Source organism: Balaenoptera physalus (genome assembly GCF_965194825.1).
Source record: "Balaenoptera physalus genome assembly, chromosome: 7".
NCBI classification, from domain to species: Eukaryota; Metazoa; Chordata; class Mammalia; order Artiodactyla; family Balaenopteridae; genus Balaenoptera; species Balaenoptera physalus.
In genome coordinates, this window is record NC_138886.1 from 63,199,458 (window position 1) to 63,214,662 (window position 15,205).

A 15,205-nucleotide genomic window follows, 5' to 3' on the forward strand; every position below is an offset into this window, starting at 1 on the left:
CTAACAAGAAGAAAAAACAAAGCAAAAAACTCCCTCTGAGTTAAGTATTGAGGGTATTATCCGTAGGGTCACTATTTTTTTTAATGGGTCACGTTGTGGTGTCGTTCTGTTTTGGATGCCATAATTTAATACACACATAAATACGTAATGATGATGTACAAGCATACTACAGACCAGAGGTTTTCAAAATTATTTTAAAGTAATAAAACTCTTTTTCTCAGAATTTTTTCTGGGGGTTGTGGAGGAGGCAGAATTCCTACATCCACTAAGGCTGACAATGGAGTTGCTCCAGTTGGAGAATTTCTTTTCTCCCTCCATGGAGTCACTCATAATTTGCATAGCAGAGACCCCCCTTCTCATTTCCTTCTTCTTCTTCTCCTTCTTCTTCCCTTTTGCTCCCTTGAAGTGGCTTCTGGATCAAGTTGGAGGATTTAAACATTGGGTGAGGTGTAAAATTGGTGATTTCTTGGTTTTTCTAGACTTTAATTCTGTGCTATACATCTGTCTCCAGAGATTTGGAGAAAGGGAGCTCTATCAGGTGGGTTAAGTTAGCTACAACCAAGGCCTAAAGACTGTAAGTTCCTAAAATCTTGTTTCCATGAGGGTAGAGACAGATGAAAAGTATAAGAGAGCTGAAACCAAAAGATTCTTCCTGGTCTGAGTCAAGATGGAGAGCAGAAGGGGTACATTGGTTCTACATCAGGGAGGAACTAGTCCTGTTTCAGTCTTGTTCCACAGGAAGGGACTTGCCAGTGTATGTGAACAAAGAGCTAAAGGTACAATGGACTTGTATACTTGGGGCTCAGGCTCCTAATGATGCCTTCTCCTAGGTGAGTATTACATAGGGATTAGACTTCCATTGAAGAACGTGCTATGATTAGAAGAGGGCTCCAATGGGGATTTCATGGTCAGAACCAGAGCAGGGGAGTGAAGCTGTATCCTGGGAACAGTATTTACCTCCCTGCCACCTTGATGTCTCGGAGTTTCCTCGGTATTCGGCAATTCTCAATCATCTCTGCTTTAGAAGCAGTACTGGTTCCCATAGCCTCCATTTTCTCCTGGAGACAGTTTGGCTCCATGGTTTCCAGGAGGTTTTTCTCCAAGTCTGCCACGATTGCACCACAGCCCCTTTCTCCATCAACACTGGATCATGAAGGAATTGATACCAGAAACCTTCCTGAATCCACTACTCTGGGGCATCTTCACGTCCTGTGGGCATGGGTGGGTGAGATAATGAACAGCACTTGGAGACCAAGGGCTCTGTTCATTTTGATGGGGAGTTCCCACTGTCAAATGTGATGGAAGAGTAAACATCATCTTGGTGCCTCTGACACCTACTGGAGCAGGACGCTTCCCCTCAGCTACTTTCATTTGCACATGGCCAGAAAAGACGGTGTTATATTCAGAAGCCAGCAACCTTCAGCTTGCGGAGCACCAGGAGAGATGACTGAAGTAGAGCAGACTTCTCCCATATCTTAGTCACTGGAATACGTTTGGGAATCTCTGGTTATATTATGAGGAGAGAGCTGAGGACTTGGTGGCCGAGCCTGGACTTTATGACATTACTGGCCAGAGGCACCTGACAAAGGTATGTGAATTGCATCCCAAACCATAAAATGAGACACTTTGGCTAAACTTGCAATCTAGTTCTTCACTGACTTGTGCATCGCCAGCATTCCCATATTGCTACACAGTTTTGTAAATTGAATAACCTTCATAATTATGATTTGATTGCAGCATAATGATTCCCTTAAGAGGATGTGCCATAATTTGTTAGGCATTCATTGATTGCTGGACATTTAGGTTTTTTCCAGTGTTTCATGATTACAAATAATATTGCAAAAATAGGCCTATTGCTTCTTTTCTTACGTTAAAACATTTCCTTCGTGTACATTCCCAGGAATGAGATTACTGAGTCAAAGTGTGAACATTTCAGTTAAATAAGTCCAAAGGAAAGAATACATTCTATATGGTTGAAAAGTATACTATGAATCTGAAAAATATGAATTGACTGGGTCTGAACCTTTACCCTATTTGATTTAATTTAAAAAGTAAACTTTTTTTTTGTCTATAACTTTATCCTGTGAATTAGCATCAGACACATAGGCTCTGCCAATAGGCTGACCAAACAGACTCTAACTGCAATCCTGTGAAACAGTACAACAGAAATGATCTCGCCCTTGGGTTCAGTACAACATCCACTTGCATTATCATTTTCCCAGTAAATAGCTCTCACCATCCCTAACTACAGCTGTGTGAAACCAACGGCGTCCACTTGGCAGTGAATCACATACCAAAGTGTTACTCAACTATCCAGAAATAAAACTGAAATCATTTCTCCTGGCTAACTGAGTGTAAGGTACTTTTTATGTACCAAAGGGTAAAAAAATCATGCCTCTTAAGCAAGCTTTGGCTTCAAATGTCAGTTTTCTGATAGGGGAGGATATTTCGATGGCCTCAAAATATAAGGTGGACTCACAAAGTTCTCCTTCTTCCCGTGGTTTCTGGCATTCAGAAAGTATTCCTGGAACTTCACCTTAAGGCATATTCCACATTTACCTTACTATTTCCCTGAGGGAAAGATATTTCACAATAGTTACACTATAGTGATATTTGTTTCCTTTCAACAAAAATGTACTGAGTGCGTATGCAGTAGGGCACATGGAGAGAACGTGTGCTTGAGAATCATGCTGAGCTGCTGTGCAGCCATGAGAAATTTATGAAATTTTTCTAAGTTCCAATGCCCTAATTTATTAAATGAAATAATAACACTGCTTTCACAAAGTAATTGTGAGGTACAAAAATATAAAAAAGTGAAAAGTGTTTGGTATACAATAAGCACTCAATAAATGCTAGTTCTTTTTCTTGGAGTCTAAATGGAATACAGAACTGAAAGACATGGCTCCTGCTCTCAGAGCCTACAGAATGGCAGAAATGAGCAGACAAGTACAAACAACTGTGATACCAAACGGTCTGCAGCAAATATCATGACAAAGAAACAAAGTCTGAAGGAAAAGATCAAGGAGAGAGATGACTTCAGAGGTCCCAGGTTTCACCAAGCAATCTAACTTCTTTGAGACTAAGATTCTTCATCTGGAAATGAAGTAAATTAATCTTAAGAGGCTTTGAAAACAAATGACGCCATGCATATGAAATCTCTTTGTCATTGAAACAACCTTTGGATTTCTTATTTTAATAATGATCATTCCAAATTTAGCTATATCTGGAAACACTTTATGGAGGTTGATGGGATACAAAATCGTTCTTGTAGAATGGGTTGCATGTTGATCACATAGTGGAAGACTTGGCTGAGGGAGTAGCTTAGGGTTCACGGGGAAGAAAATGCACCACAGGGTGAGTGAGCAGTTTAAATGGAAATAATAGCATGGAGTTGGGACCATATGGGAAAAACTTTGGATGAATGGTTTGCTAAGCACATATCTGCATTTTATTTTACATTATGGGAAGCTCTTAAAGTTTTTTGAACTGGTAGCAAAACCACTCTCATCTCAGAACTGAGTTTTAGAAAAGAATTCTCACAGTGGTATAGAGACAGCACACACCCCATCCCTTGTTGAAAAGGAATTTATATCACACATCCCAGAATCAGCAATTAAATTAGAAAGTTTAGCTTAAAACATCCTGTGGTAGCTGAATAATGGCCCCCAGAGATGTCTGCATTCTAATTCCCAGAACTTGCAAATATGTTACCTCATATGGAAAAAAAAAGGGGGGGGGATTTTGGTGGTGTGATTAAGGATCTTGAGATGGGAATAGTGTGCTTGATTATCCAGGTGGCCCCAGTGTAATCACAAGGGTCCATATAAGAAAAAGGCAGGAGCGTCAAAATCAGAGGGAAGGAAGGTGTGAGCAGAAGTCAGAGTGATGTGCTTTGAAGATGAAGGAAGGGGTCATGAGTCAAGGAATACAGCCTCTAGAAGCTAGGAAAGGCAAGGGCATGGAGCCTCCAGAAGAAATGCAACCCTGCCAACACCTTGACTTTAGGACTTCTGACCTCCAGAACTGTCAGATAATACCTTTGTGTCATTGTAAGCCACTCAGTCTGTGGTAATTTGTTACATCAACAATAGGAAATGAATACATATCCACATCCTCTATCTCTGTTTTTTTTGGATTGTTATTTTCAATCTCTGTCCCTAACCCACTACCCACACCCGTTATAAACAAATTAAAATACCAAGACTTTTCTCCAGGGATTTCTTTGGGAACACAAGCACATAGCATCAAACCAAACATTTTAGTATCTGTAAAAAAGATTCAGATTTGACTTAGAAAAAAATCCAAGATCTGTTTGCAAGTGGTATTTTTGCCTATTTGGTTTTTCTCATCAACTTGACAATATGTGGAGTCATGAATCACTGGATTGTCCATTGCAAAGGAATCTCAGCCTAGGACCAGAGGGGCTCCACAGACACAGTTAAATTCCAAATGCTGCTCTCCAAAAGAGTCCCTTCATATATACAACTATTCAGAAGATTTTTTTTTTTTTTTTTTTTTTTTTTGCTATTCAGTGTTCAATTTGGCCTTTGTACAGCCTGGAATTTGGAAGAAAAAAAAAATCACTGTCTTTTAAGCACAGTTAAGGTAACAAGAAACTGGAAAGGGGAAAAACATACCACAAACTAAGGGGCTTTAAGCACCTCCCAGGATTCCATCATGGCCATTCTTTGTATTCCTATCCCCTGTGACTTCAGCCAAAAACCATTAAAATGAGTTCCTTATACTGTGCATGGTTTGCAAGTGAGGGTTGTCTGAGCATTAACTTGCTGTTTGACTCACCCCAGGATTTTCAGGTGTTGCACGAGGGAGTAAAGTACAGAGCACACCTTAGTGCTTGGTTGTCAGCCATTGGACGGTGGCCATCGTATTATGAAACCGTCCAAGTACGCTGGGTCTCAACCACAAAATTTAATTTTCCCTACTTCAGGGACTAATCAACTACTATACCCTTAAAGACCTAAAGAGACTTTTTACCTGCAAAAAGAAAATTCCCCCTTCAGACTGAAGTGAAGCTAATTTCAGTTTTGTCTATCCTTAGGGTTACAAACATTGACAGAAATTCAGCTTGATGAGAAACAGATAAGAGATGGAATTTCTATGAATACAATCTGTGATATAGATTAAAGAAAGATGAAAGCTCCAAGGTTCTTGGTGACACCTCAGTAAATAATGTCTGAGGACTCCACGATGGGCAGTCCCCACCCTACTTGTTAACAATATAATTTTATAACCTCTAGCTACCAGGGGATGCCACCCTATCCTTTCTTCTGTCCCCATGAGGATTCCCCTCTTCTCCAACCCCTTTCCTTTTCCTTGGCAACTCCTCATCATACCCCACTTCTTTACTGTGAAGCGGAGGACAGAACTGGTGAAACTGAAGCAGAAATAGAGAAGAAATTCACATGCACTGAATGCCCATGATATTAGTTCTGGGCTTTCTTTAGAGCTCTTTTATGATAGGGAACAATAACCCCTAAGATGTTGGGGCCACTGTTTTTCAGATGCCTATTAACTGGTAGTCAAGGCTTTCTAACAGAGTCTCAAAGCATTCCATTATACAATCAGGATTTTGTTCATGATAAAAAGGAACTTGTAAATATCCTTAAAACTTTCAACCTTTATTTTAAAACTATGTAAAATAAATAAGGCCCCCAAAGAAACAAATAAAACTCATATTTTTGACCACCAAAAGAGTGCTACCAAAGCAAGGGGTGCCACATGGCATCCATTGTTCCTAGGCTGATGCAATCAACATGGAATAATAAAATGGAACAGGCTGACTCTTGAGGTGGAAAAACTTTTGATTATGTGGATTACACGATCAGAAGCAGCAAATCCACATGGCTCTGAGCCAAGTGACAATTGCAGGAAGGGCACTGCATCTCTTTCAAATACTTAAGGATGAGCTCACTGAGACATCAAAGAAATACGTTTTAACTATAGCAAAGGATTGATTTGATTGCTTTAGGACATAAATTGTTTGGCATAGCACCAGAATTTGGGGGTAAATTCCAAGCACTTTTTACAGGTGACCCAAGACTTATAGCTGCTTAACGTGTAACTATCGTTCAGGAAACAATTAAGATGTAAGCGCAGGGGTAGAGTCAGCAGTATACCCCAGGGATCTCCTGGGAGGTATAGAGTTTGGGGGGCTGGCTAGAAGACCAATCATAAGTTTTGATAATTTCTATTGAAACATATAATCAAAGTTCTATACAACCAACTTTAAACTAGTTTTCCAAAGCAATTTGTGATTTGCAATGGCAAACAGGTCCAGAGAAAACAAACCAGTGTCTTACTTAACGCAAGGATTTTATAGATTTTTTTCCCCCCCAATGGAGCAGAAAGTTGATTCCGACTGAAGATTGAAATGCCTGTTAGCCAGATTGCGTTCTCAAGGTTTTTTCAATCTGATTAAGAGTCTCTGCATTTACCTGAAAGGGCAGTGAATTTAACAGGAAGAATCAAAATGGCTAATTGGAAGAAGACATAGCACTTTACTCCTTTTGTCCCTTAATGCGACAAATATTATGAGGTGTCTACCATTCCACCTTTCTTTCTTATTAAAGGAAAAAAAAAAACAGTTTTGTTTCATAGCAAGGTGCTCCTCCTGTTGTCATACGTAAATCATAGGTGACTCTTTCCCCTCTGCCAGTTATTGCTATGGATGTGGATATAGGAGCCAGTTTTGGCCAATGGGGTGATATTAGAAGTATGAAGAAGAAAGGCTTTTTTTTCAGCCATCACTCCTTATTCCCCTCTCCTGTTCGGAATGTGGTTCCAAAAAACTTTGATGATTCGTACATCGGCAGCCAACGAGGGCGATCTCATCACCTAACGGTGGATGTGCAGAGCAGAAGCTTGGGAAGAGCAGAGCCCTTAGGGGTATCATTAAATCCCAACACAGCTCAGGAATCACCTTCTCTGGCCTTCTTGTTCTGGAAGCAATAAGTGTCTTCTATTTTAAGCAACTTTTAGTTGAGTATTTTGTTACATGTAGCAAAAAGCATTCAGAATGATAAACTTAATAGACTCTTTCTGCCAGAGGGTGACACACTTCATCATGCAACTCAGGGACTCAAAGAATAGAAAACAGATTTGAAAACTTTGGGCCAAAGAACCACAGGGATCACCCAAAAGTGTTTTCCTGTAGGAAATCGTGGGAAGAATTTGGACCACGGTGATCTTCCCCTTGTAAAAATTAACCCACAGGTAAAGGAACAGTTGCGTTCAAGAACTTTTTAAGATTAAAAAATCATATTTCACTGCTCTTTTGAAAGTTAAAAGGAATGGAGAAGTCAGAATTCCTACAAACGTGCAGGATACACTGAATAACATTCTATTTCATTTTCTAAAATGGTCCCACTTGCTATTTTGGGGCATCTTTCTGGTAAGTTTCACACCTGTGATCCAGGAAGTCAAGACATCTTAATTTTACTTATTAAAATGAGAAGTGGTCTCAATTACCTTGTAAAGAGAGAAAAACATTAGGAAGATTACTATGAGTCTCCCAGCTGTAAAATTAATTTCTGTTACCTTTAACCATATAAGAAGTATTTTTCAGGCAATTCCTGAGAAAAGGAGATGGTGGGAAGTCGGTGGAAAGGGTAGAGAGGAGGGCAGTCAAATGAAATAATGGTCTCTTTAAATCCACCGGTTCTGGTGATAAAGGTTGTACTACACACGTGTTAAATTTATCAAGAGGAGGCAAGACAGCTTCCATGACTAAGAAAGAAAGCCATTCTGAAGGGTTCTTTCAAAATGATTGCTGTTGAGGCTTTACAGGAAACATTAGCTTTAAAGGAAAATTGGAAACTGAAGGAAGTTCCTACCAAAGAAAACAATTATAAGTATTCTTAATTGCCTGGAAATGATTTGTCATGCAAAATTGGACCATGCACGATACATTTATATAAATGGTTTAGAGGCACCAATGTTGTAATGCGGCATATTTTCTTTGCACATAGTGTTCTGATAACACATTCAAGGCAAGGGATCTGACTTTCACTTTTCTCTCTCCTCCCCTTCCTTCTCCACAACTTCTGCTTGCTTCCTGAGGCTGGGGAGGAACAGAGGGAGGAAGAGCAGGCATAAAATAACTGCAAGAGTCGGTGACTGCTACTCAATGTATTTTATTATTTCAGGAATTCATTCAAAACTGGGCTGCAATTACATTTAAAACAGGAGAATAATGGGCTATTGACATGTATATGGTTTTAGAAATATAAGGCCTCATTTTCTCAGCTGGAATTTCCCCTACAATGTGCATTTGCATTACATTAGAGATACTCTTGCGGAACAAGAGGATCACAGGCATTCAGACATTTTGACATTATCTGGGTCAGAGGCAAGGTTTAAAAGCAATAGCTCTACAAGTATCAAAGCTCTCTTACAGGCCAGCATTGCAGTGCATTAGAGGAGGCAAGCCTGGTGTGTCTCCCTGCATTGGCCATGTTTTATGACATACCTGCCTAACCCAGACATTAATCTACTGAAGATGAATTGGCCTGGTCATGGTCCTCTGCTAACCTTCAACGGCGTGTACATTACCTAAATTGAAATCTGCACTTTTTCATGCCACGTGTGGTTTGATGTGATGGTCCAAGGAATGTAGGGTGCATTAGAATCTCCCCTCCTCTTTACCTTTCAGCAAGGCAGCTGCAGGCTTTCCTTCTCACTTGACAATGGAGGCATTCTTCTCTACTGCTTTGCCCAAGAGCAGCTATCCTGGCCTGCTCAAAATTGCATGGCACTGGGCAGGTATGTAAGCAACTCAGCGCCTTTCCTGTTCCCAGAAGTGCCAAAGCCATAATGAAAAAGGAACGCAGAAGTTTTCACCTGTTGTAATTGTCTAATAAAGCCCTGCACAATGAATTCTTTGTCATCTTCCAAGAAGAGGTCAGTTGTAAGAGTCAGTGATTACATGAGCCCTTTATGTGAATAGAAAGTCCTGTATAACTGGTGTGATACTACAAATAAAATCTCCCCAAAGTTGCACAAGGTGTCTATGATTTTCTAATCCCTCACGTCCTAGTTTCCCAGACATGACATTCTTTATTTACCCTGCACTTAGGTTTATTTCCTGAATGGGCAAGGGAACGAGATTTATACTGGCCCCTCTATAATTAGTGGAATAAGGTGGGGAAACCTAGGAATCAGTGAATCCTTAAGAAGTTGCCTTTCCTGAATTTTCTATGTTCTTCTGCAGGTTAAAATTGAGGGGTTAGATGGGCACCATATAGGGGTCAAGAGCATAGGCTTTATGGATGGACAACCTGCATTCCAATCATACTCCTACAACAACTGCAGAGGTGTGACCTTTGAGCCTAATTCCCTTATAGGTAAATTGGTGATAGAATGAGGCTAAATGGGATTCTGTAGTAATTTATTCATTCAACAAGTACTTATGAAACACTTCCAAGTACCAAGCACAATGTGTCTGCAGCTACTGGGGACAGGGTGCTATGTCTTGCTTTCATGGAGCCCATCATGGTTAATCCAGGAAAACATTTAGCATACGGTGCCTGGCACATAGTAAGCACGCCATAAATTTGCTATTATCATCACAATTACTGTAATAAAAGTACGCCCGGTCACATTTCCACACTTCCTACTGAAGATATTCCATGCCGTCATTTAAAAGAGCAACAGAAGGCTTATTTTAAATAACGGTATGAAACACTCCAGAAAAGCATATTTGAAACTTTGACTACTCACTTTCTCAGTACAGATACTTTTGTAAACCACCAAGTCTCTGTTTCGGCCATCAAAGATGTCGGCGCGAGCTGGGTGTTTCACTTGAAGGTTACTGAGAGCCAGCTATGGGCCAAGCACTCTTGCGTTGCGGCAGTCCAGAAAGACAGCTTTTTGACCCTTTCCTGTTATTAAAATCATTTTTGTTGTCCATAACACTCAAGGAACAACTTCAAAGAAGTTACCTTGCTCCTGGGTATAAATACTCCCAATGTTTTGATCCATGAAGAACCTATTCAATATTAGTGATCAAAAGTGCCAATGCTGACATTCAAGCAACTGGAATTTTAATACCATTAAGCCTTCTACAATAGAACTGAGTTCATTTGTTGACCAAAGTCATTTAAAGTGAGAATGACATTGCCTGGCAGGTTCCCTTGGAACTGGGTTGCAAATGATTGTGACATGAATAAGGAGTCTCTGGCAAATGGGAGCCAAAGAACTGAAGGGAGATGGGTTCATGTAGCTGGACAGGAGAGCTGTACACCTGCTGGAGTTCTACCTGGCATAAACCAATTACACTTGTTTCCACTTTCTTAGGCAATAAATTTGCGTGGTGAGTAATGGTGCACACCTACCAATTTAGAAAATTAGAGTTAGAGTTTCCGTTCCAGGGAATTGGCTCCAAAGGGTATGTGGAGAGCTGGAGGCTCTTTGAATAATCCAAAGTCTCCACAAAGTAATTCCTTAGACTTTGTCTCACTGGCATTGGGAATGATTTGCAGAGAATACAGAACATTTAAATATAAACACTCTATTCTGCAAGACTTTGATGACTGTATGAAGGGCTCTGCAGAGAACATGGTGAAACACTGTAAACTCCTACCAGAAAATAACCTGAAGAGGTCATTGTACTGTTTTGTTGAATGTGATTTATCTCCTAGACTTGGAGAAAAATGGCCGTTAAGCAAGGTCTCAGATTTGATACAACGAATGACTACATCATGAAATGTTTTTAGAAGCACTGATAACAGCAAGTACTGGTAAAAGCAAGCCCAAGTTTAGACTGAATTTCAAGTCTAAATGCAGTTCTCTGTTGATTTTTTCCCCCCTGAAATTAGGAAGGCCTTTGTCTGTTTTCCTTTGACCCTGCTTTGTTTTCTTCTGAGAGTTTCCTAGGGATAAAATATTTTAAGGACCATCCAATTATATGAAGATCCTTTGCAGAAGTGAAACCATGAAATGAATACAGGAAAACCTGTGCTTTGGCTTCTAATGGAGATTAGAATAGGACCCTCTCTCCACATCACCAGAATTTTTAGTTTCCAGTTCCTTAACTGGTATCTGGAAGTACAAACAAAGAAGAACAAAAGTTTCTGTCAACTTCACTTACCTAGACAGTTTTTTGTTCATACTTTTCCCCAGAATTGAGGCACAGAAGATACACAGAAAGAGAGACATAATTTTCTAGTTAAGTCAGGGTATAGTAGCAGCACCATATTTCTCTTATTGCTCAGACTCTAGTATAATCAGTCAGGATGGACCGAATTATGCTTGAAAACAAAAATCCAAATATCCCACTGGCTTAAAATATTAAGTTCATTTCTAGTTTACACTACAGTCAACTTGGCTTAGTAGGGGTGCTACTCAACTAAGTCACTGGAAGATGCATTGACATATAACACATGCTTCCAATCTCTCCATGACAAGGGAGAGAGAGAACACGGAAATGTGCACGTTGGCTTTTAGGTACTTCTCCTTAATGGGGACACATATCATGTTTGCTTCTATTTCATTTGCCAAGTAAATTATATATCCAAGCCTAATTTCCAGGAGACATGGAAGTGCAATTCTCCAGTGCCCCCAGAATCACTATACCCAGGAAAATCTTAATCTACAGTAGGTCCTTTAAGAGTCTTGTCCATCACATTAGTCCCTTAATTAGGCCACTGTGTGTCTCAGCTGGGGGCAAGTTTGACCCCACACCCCAGAAAACACTTGGTAACATCTGGAGACAGTTTTGATTGTCACACTGGGGGGAGCATGATACTGGCATCTAGTGGTTAGAGGCCAGGAACGCTTCCAAACATCCTATGTACAGGAAGGCCCCCACAGCATAGAGTTATCTGGCCCAAAATGTCAATAGTGCTGAGGCTGAGAAACCCTGCGTTAGATCAGTGATTTTTTCAAACCTAGAGGACTTAAGACACTCCGTGGCCAAACAGAAATCAAGACATATAACAAAGCTACAGTAATTGAAACTGTGTGATACTGATGAAGGAACAGACAAGTAGATCAAGGGAGAAGAAAATGGCAAATGACAGAAGTGACAATCCCAAACAGTGGAGAACAATGTTAGGGTAATTGTCTATCTGTGTGGAAAAAAATAAAGGGTTATCTTTTCTTCATGTCATATGCAAAGATAAATTCCAGATGGGTTAAACATGAAAAAGTAAAAGCAAGACTGTCAATTTACTAGAAGAACATATAAGCATGTTTTTATGACCAAAGGGATAAAAAAGGTCTTCTTACACAAACAAAAAAACCCCTTAAAATATGCATAATTGTGATTATATCAAAATTATATGACAAGCAAAGAACTGGGAAAAACACTTTCAAATATTTATACAGCACACATCTAAAATATATAAAGAAAAATCATCTAAAATATATAAAGAAATTTATCAAATATAAAAGCAAAAGTGGGAAAACACAAAATGAGTCTAGAGTATCTCGTAGTTTCTCAAAGATGTGCTCAGGCAGCAAATGATGATGGCTTGTCAAAGAGACAGAGGAGCCAACCTAAAAGAGCTCCCAGTGGCAAAGCTGGAACAATTTGAGTAATAAAATAAATAACATAGTACTGGATTATAACCCAAAGTATAAAATAAATATACAGGAGTCCATACTGATACAGATAAATGATGGACTAAATAAATAAGTAGGAGAGAAGAGACAAACCTTCCTTCTGAACACTTTTTGTAGTTGGTACCCCCTCCCCTCCAAGGGGATGGAGCTTAACCACTCCCTCCCCAGCCCTTGAATGTGGGCTGGACTTAGTGAGTCGCTTCAAAAAGAGTAGAATATGGAAAGGGGAAAATGATGTAACTCTACACTAGAAAAACCTAGCAAATACTATCTTGGTCATACACATATAGTATGTAAAATCAGTGAAAAAGCCTGCAAGGATCCATGTTAAAGTAAAAAATGGTCATTAACTTGGTTGGCACACAAGGTGGAAAATGTGACATATTGATATCTGGAGAGAAGACAGGAGTGGTACTTTGAAAACAATATACTTTCCCATTGACAGAGGAATGGATGAAGAAGATGTGGTACATATATACAATGGAATATTACTCAGCCATAAAAAAGAATGAAGTAATGCCATTCGCAGCAACATGGATGGACCTAGAGATTATCATACTAAGTGAAGTAAGTCAGACAGAGAAAGACAAATATCATATGATATCACTTATATGTGGAATCTAATTTTAAAAATGATACAAAGGAACTTATTTACAAAACAGAAACAGACTTAACAGATATTGAAAACAAACTTATGGTTACTGAAGGGGAAACATGGGAGAGAGGGATAAATCAAGAGCTTGGGGTTAACATACACACACTACTATACACAAATTACTATATATAAGACAGATAACCAGTAAGGACCTACTGTACAGCACAGGGAACTCTATTCAATATTCTGTGATAACCTATAAGAGGAAAGAATCTAAAAAAGAATGAGTATGAGTATATGTATATGTATAACTGAATCACTTTGCTGTACACCTGAAACTAACACAACACTGTAAATCAACTATAGTCCAATAAAATAATAAAAAATTTAAAAAGAAAACAACATACTTTCTTTCCCTATATAATTAAAAAGCAATTTAAAATTAATAACCATTTTGGGTGTTTGTTAAAGATAATCAGTTCTTTGACCCTTACTCTCAGAAATTCAGTAGGTCTGGATTAGGGCCCAGAAATAAGAATTTTTAACAAATGCTCCAGATGATTCTGTTGTGGAGGGCACAATAGACACTGCATTTGAGAAACCACAAGGGAATAAGTAAGTTTTCAAGTTGTATTCCATATATTACTTACAACTCTGAGCTGGACAGGATTAATCTCATATATTCCCACAACCAACATTAGGATTTGAAGGGGACCAAGTTCTGATTCAAATGAGACATAAGACAAAAGTTTAAGGCAAATAGGAGATAACAATATCATCTTTATTACATATTGGATGATATGGCTTATATCTGTGGACAGGTGACCTTTGTAATATTAAATTACAGACTTAAACAGACTCACCTACCCGTCATACTGGGCAGCTCTCTGCTTTTACCTCATGGCAAAGAACATGTGCTGTCTTCAGCCAGCTTCACCTACATGAGTAAGAGAAAAGAGCTACCCAGTAGATTCTTCTTGAAAATATCAAAGAGAATTCATCCCTCCTCCCACGAGGAGCAGTGAGTGAGGGGCTGTAGAGAGACCAAGAGTGTAATCCTAGTGGAGTTCTTTCTACATGGAAGCAAACATACTGGACTAGGGAATGACTGAACCCGTAACAATACAGGATGATGTGAAAAAAAACAATGGTGTTATTCAAAGAAGCTGCTCCCTTAGAGGCAGTTATATCATTCAAAGGCATTAGTACTTCAAATTGATGCTTCAATTTTTAATTCCATTTTCTCCATAGGTTATTAACATTGAATTCTCACATTTTATATATGAGAGATTAATGAAACAATGGTCCTGAAATTTTCACTTGTTCTTGTATCTATGACCTTGTATGGTCCTCACCCAAACTTGCTTTGGGCTTAACCACAAATATTTTGGTAAATGCAATTTGAAAATGGGACTTAAAGTCCTTTTTCGTACTGCGTTTTGGAACCCCTGCCAGTGCCACCATATGGGTAGGGCTGGGCTAGCCTATGGGATGATCAGAATCAGAGAGCCAAGATACCCCACTGTTCCAGCTGACACACTGCACCATAACCACCAGACCTGTGAGCAAGTTTATCTGACACCAGTCAGCCCTAGACAACCTGACAAATGACCAAATGACCACAGACACATGAGTGAACCCAGATGAGGTCAGGAGTCTGGCCTGAACCAGAAAAAGGCCCACCCAGCAGTACTGCCAATAATAAAATGGCTAAGCCACTGAGTTTTTGGAGTGGCTCTGTCGCAAAAGCTGTATGATACTCTATATACCATGAAGTATATAACCAAATAATAACCTACAAGCATTTCATGAACTTTATGAGATAAAAGTAGATAAAATTCAAAGCTCAATCATTTAAAATCTGTAGGGTTTGTTTTTTGTAATGTCCTCTTGACACTCACACACAAACTATCTGAACATTCTTTAGTTGAATTCAATGTTGACATGAGACCTCAATGTGACTAGGTCAATGGCTGTGCAGTCAACTCGTATAGGCACTTTTGTTCTCAGGACCATGCTCTGGGACAA

The 15,205-nt window shown here is 39.3% G+C and overlaps 1 protein-coding gene across 2 annotated transcripts in view; it reads right to left on the minus strand.

Annotated features, from left to right (window-relative positions):
• Positions 1-14,055, minus strand: part of MPDZ (multiple PDZ domain crumbs cell polarity complex component) — a 355,494-nt gene extending 341,439 nt beyond the window's left edge. For both annotated transcript variants that reach the window (XM_082470785.1, XM_082470784.1), the window contains exon 1: positions 14,041-14,055. The gene's annotated coding sequence lies outside the window, so the exon portion shown is untranslated. The remainder of the gene's footprint in view (positions 1-14,040) is intronic.
• Positions 14,056-15,205: the final 1,150 nt, after the last annotated feature.